The sequence below is a fragment of the Aquarana catesbeiana genome, linkage group LG03 (assembly GCF_042186555.1).
Source record: "Aquarana catesbeiana isolate 2022-GZ linkage group LG03, ASM4218655v1, whole genome shotgun sequence".
NCBI lineage: Eukaryota > Metazoa > Chordata > Amphibia > Anura > Ranidae > Aquarana > Aquarana catesbeiana.
The window spans coordinates 247,621,091-247,626,465 of record NC_133326.1 but is presented as its reverse complement, the minus strand read 5'-3'; the positions used below and the strand labels follow the sequence as shown (position 1 = coordinate 247,626,465).

General features: G+C 43.9%; 1 pseudogene; it reads left to right on the top strand.

Annotated features, from left to right (window-relative positions):
• The first annotated feature begins 4,930 nt into the window (after positions 1 to 4,930).
• LOC141135849 (U2 spliceosomal RNA) lies at positions 4,931 to 5,063 on the top strand (annotated as a pseudogene).
• The last annotated feature ends 312 nt before the right edge of the window (positions 5,064 to 5,375 follow it).

The following is a 5,375-nucleotide window of genomic DNA, read 5'->3' as shown; positions in this document are numbered from 1 at the left end:
CTTATGATGTTTTATTAAACTGTTTTTATAAAAAACGACTGCACCCAGAGGCGCCTCCCCACTTGTGTTTTTAAGGGGCAAGCTACATACAGAGTGCAGGTTTGAGGAGTGTGCTACGTACTGAATGCAGGGCTGAGTGATATGCGCTACGTACTGAGTGCAGCGTTGAGGAGTGTACTACGTACAGAGTGCACAGCTGTGGGATGTGCTGTGTACTATGAAGATCTCCCCCAGTACAGAGCTCACCCATTTCCCCCATTCCAGTACAGAGCTCTCTTCCCCACACATCCTTTGAAAGAGTGGGGCTGCTGCAAAAGAGCAGCTACAACAGATCCGCCCAGGGTAACACAGGCTATGTACTGTACAGGAGGCACTTCTAGCAGATTCTAATTTTTCCTTAATTTCTACCGGGAAAAAAATGTTCTCTCCTCCCTCACCTTATTGATCATTGTGGGAGCCTTACACTGGCCTCTGTATATTTTCTAGTGCAGGCCAGGGCACTGAGGGCAGGACCCCCTTCTACTTTTGCTCCCCCTCCTTGCAGTGTATTTTAAATTGGTGGAAAAGGCGCCAAACAGCTTTATGTGGCCACGCATTGAGCATCGGGCCAGTGGCTCACCCCCCCTCCCCACCTGAGTTGAGCAGATCGGACCTGCCCCCCCCCCACACCCGAGCTGAGCCTCCCTGTTCCACCCTCCTGTCCAAGCCACACGGACTCGCCTCCTGCCCGAGCCAAGCGGGCCAGCTCGCCCCCTTGTCAGAAGTTGAGCGGACCCACCCAAGCCCAGCGGACTGGCCGCCTGCCTCCCTGCTCGAGCCAAGACAGGACGCCCCTCCCACCCAAGCTTGGCTTGGCCCAAGCCGCACTACACGAGATGTAGACAGTAGACAGAGTTTTTTCACAAACATACAGTGCCTTGAAAATGTATTCATACCCCTTGAAATTTTCCACATTTTGTCATGTTACAACCAAAAACGTAAATGTATTTTTTGGGTATTTTATGTGATAGATCAACACAAAGTGGCACACAGTGAAGTGAAAGGAAAATGATAAATGGTGGTCAACATTTTTACAAATACATATTCTTTTACAAAGAAATAAATGTATTCAGACCCCTTTACTCCGATACCCCCCCACTAAAATCTAGTGCAACCAATTGCCTTCAGAAGTTGCCTAATTAGTAAATAGAATCCACCTGTGTGTAATTTATTCTCAGTATAAATACAGCTATTCTGTGTAGCCCTCATAGGTTTGTTAGAGAATCTTAGTGAACAAACAGCATCATGAAGGCCAAGGAACACACCAGACAGGTCAGGGTTAAAGTTGTGGAAAAGTTTAAAACAGGGTTAGGTTATAAAAAAATATCCTAAGCTCTGAACATCTCACAGAGCATTGTTCAATCCATCATCCAAAAAAAAAAAGTATGGCACAACTGCAAACCTACCAAGATATGGCCATCCACCTAAACTGACAGGCCAGGCAAGGAGAGAATTAATCAGAGAAGCAACCAAGAGAGCCATGGTAAAGCTGGAGGAGCTTCAGAGATCCACAGCTCAGGTGGGAGAATCTGTCCACAGGACAACTATTAGTCGTGCACTCCACAAATCTGGCCTTTATGGGAGAGTGGCAAGAAGAAAGCCAATGTTGAAAGAAAGCCATAAGAAGTCCCGTTTGCAGTTTGTGAGAAGCCGTGTGGGGTACACAGCAAACAAGTGGAAGAAGGTGCTCTGGTCAGTTGAGACCAAAACTGAAATTTTTGGCATAAATGCAAAACGCTATGTGGGGCGGAAAACTAACACACTAAGCTCCCCAGCAGGGACAGGCGAGCTGATCAGAGTTGATGAGAAGATGGATGGAGCCAAATATAGGGCAATTTTAGAAGAAAACCTGTTAGAGTGTGCAAATGACTTGAGACGGGGAGGAGGTTCACCGGGGAGGAGGTTCACCTTCCAGCAGGACAACAACCCTAAACATACAGCCAGAGCTACAATGTCACGTCACTACAATGTCAGGTCACACTTTTCAGATATTTATTTGTAAAAATGTTTAAAAACCATTTATCATTTTCCTTCTACTTCACAATTATGTGCCACTCTGTGTTGGTCCATCACATAAAATCCCAATAAAACACATTTGGTTGTAATATGAAAAAATGTGGAAAATTTCAAGGGGTATTAATACTTTTTAAGGCACTGTAACTCTGCTCTGGGGGGGTTCAGACCTGCCTGACCCCCCCCCCCCCATATATACGTCCCATACATATGTCAACAACCCTCTGATCCATGTAATAAAATAATTGGTTTAAAAATTATTATTACAACTAATAATACTAAACTAAACTAAAAATATTAAAAAATTAGATCACATGACCCTTATCAAAGGAAGATAAAGCAGAACATGACCAAGCCTCAAAAGAGAGGGATTGATTAAAGTAAAAAATAATAACCAAATTAATAAGTCAATTGGAAATCTAAATATTCCTCCGGTCCATAACTGGTATTTGGACAAGGTAGCTGAAGGGGGTAATGAATGTTTGTCTTAAAACTCTACTTCAGAAATCGGAGGGCCTATATTTCAGTATTTCAATAGATGCTTTGCACATTAATTAGGTAAAAAACGAGATTATTGCACTTATTATAATGGGGGTTGCATTTATATTATGCACAGATTATTTGCAACAAAATGTTAAATAAAGAAAAGGAACTTGCATTATGTCAAGAAAATTAGGAACAGCAGAGTTAAAAGTATACAGGCTCACAATAATATATATGCTTATTCTTGAATAAATTGAAGCATTACCCAAAGGCGCTATAGTTCATTTCCACTTTATTATCTTGATTCATTTATGTTCTAATACAGCTTTACAGAGCTTTAAATCATGCCTTTTAGGGTCTATGCTTTTAAATAAGAGACAATACTGTGGTTTTGTTATTAGTAAAAATTAGTAAAAATTTTCCATTTGCACAACAGTCTTCTGATAAGATTATATGCTTACAAAGGAGGTCTGGTGTAGAATTATTGCTCTCATTCCAGCGTGTGCAGTGATATGTAATGTGTATCACAATCAACGTTTTTAATCATAGGCGCCCTAATGTGTGTGCAAATGTGGGAGTAGGGAGGCCTCAATTTTTTTTGTGGGGGGGGGATTTTTTTGTGCTTGGGTGTAACTTTACATTTTAACAATGAAAAAAAAATGTTTTACTTTTTCTTTTTCATCACATAGGAGACAAAGTCCCCTATGTGGTGATTTCTTTTTAGTGACAGGTTCTCTTTAATGAGACATGAATGTAATGCAATGCAGATCGCACTACATTACATTCTTTCCAGGCCTTGATGGCTGTGGAAACTGTCAGCGTCATATGTCACTTCCAGGTCAACAACAAGAAGGGGAGGAGAGCCCTCTCCTCCCTCCCCACTACCCGGGGCATTCGTTATGCCAGTCCCAGGCCCGCAGATGGGCTTGGGATACATAGCCGGGTGTGCTCAAGGGGTGTGGAACAGCCAATTTGTCCTTGGGGCGCTCACCATGTAGCCCTTAGCAGCAATGCTCTGTCCTCCTCCAGCCCAATAACTGATCACTCAGAGAGCACAGCATTGACATCCCGTTACACCCTGCACTGCCCGACTAAAACAGAGCAGCCCACCACTGCACACAGCCGCCCCCGACATCTGATCCGCCCACCGGACAGCTGACAAACCCGATCCCGTCTAATCAGCTACACAGCTTGACCTAGCCTACACACCAAGGGATGGAAGGCCCAGCCCCTTTAGGACAGGGATCCCCTCTGAGACCCACTCAGCTTGGAGCGTGCAAGCTGGTGTCAGCAGTGAATGAGCTGACAAAGGCCCAAGCGCCAGGACACAATTTCTAGTCGCAATGGTGACCTGGCGCCTGGGATTTTTCAAGCCCTACCTTATGTGACACTGTCCTGGGTCCTCTTGCCACCTGATGGTTATTTATATAAGGAACTGTGAAGATAAACTGAGGGTAGAGTCTAGGCAGTACATGCATTAAAACAATTTGTGTGTGTTCACCATGGTAATAATAGTGGTAATAATATTTCAGGTAAATTTATTGAAGTGTTTTTTTCCTAATAAAGGTTATTAAAATGTTTTGATCAGTGAGCAGGTAATCAATATATCTGAAGCCACTGGAGGCTTCATATGTGATAACAAATTGTGAGACATTCAAAGTGTATCTCCAAGCTAAACCTTTTCTTTTAGTTTTTTTATAAGAGTAGGAAGAGTTAAACCCTCTGTTAAATGTTTATTGCTGTCTGTGCCCCCACTGGGGATATTCTACCCAATCTAGGGATAACTGGCTAAAGGCTCATGTACACACAGACTAGGTTGACCGCCAGCCCTGGGAAAACGCAAAATAGTGCCATTATTTTACCGCGATTTTGCAGCGTTTTGTGGCCGTCAGGCAAAACGTTCCTATGCTGAACACAATTCTTCTTCAGTTGAGGGAGGTTGAAGCTCCCCTAACCACAGCAGCTTCTAAACTCTTGTAAAAGCCTATGTGCATGGACGCATAGGCTTTTATGGAGTTGAGTTTTATGAGCTTTGGCAAAAAAAACCCCAAAAGCTCCTAAATTCAAGTTTAGAAGATGTATTGTACATGATGAATTCCCCTCAGATTTTCTCTATTTTCCTGTTGAATTTCTGGGACAGGAAGTGAGTGAAAATTTCCCCAATGGTACACAGTGAGGAAAAAAAATACCTGGAAGGGGTGTAACCCCCTCCCTACACTATCCAAAATTTGCAAAAAAGTTTTGGCTATGGATTTACTTTGGGCCATTGATACATCCAAAGTCAGTCTCCGATAGCTTTAACATGCCTGTAGTTCAACAATCTAAGTCACTGCCAAATTAAAATGATTCTTCCAAACATAAGTGGCAATTGTACCTAAAGAGTTAGTTCACCTTTATCGCTTCTCGGCCTTTTGGCTAAGATCAAGTGTAGTATCTATTCTTATCAGTTTCCAGGAGGTGGCGCTTGCTTCCGTCCCTGATCTACGGCGAGGTGGAGATGGGATGGCGGTTGCTATGCAAAACCTGCTGGAGTAAAGGTGACCTGGAGCGGTTCGTAGCCAAAAGGGAAGCCTTCTGATGGGGATGGAGAACCACTGGGTCCGGCTAAAGGGTCGGGTCCCTGGATTTTTGGCCTAGATTGGGGCAGCTCTAGCTCCGGACAGTTTTTCGGGAGAGAACACTGGCTCCCCTTTCTCCCACCGGGGGAGCGGCTAGTATTTCCTGAATGTAATTAGGTAGGAGGGACGGAACAACGGTGAGGTCTGATGGTAAAGGACTCTCACCAAGCTATCAGAACTTCATGCCTTTCTGCCTGGGGTGGGGGCTGCTGTGGTCTGGGT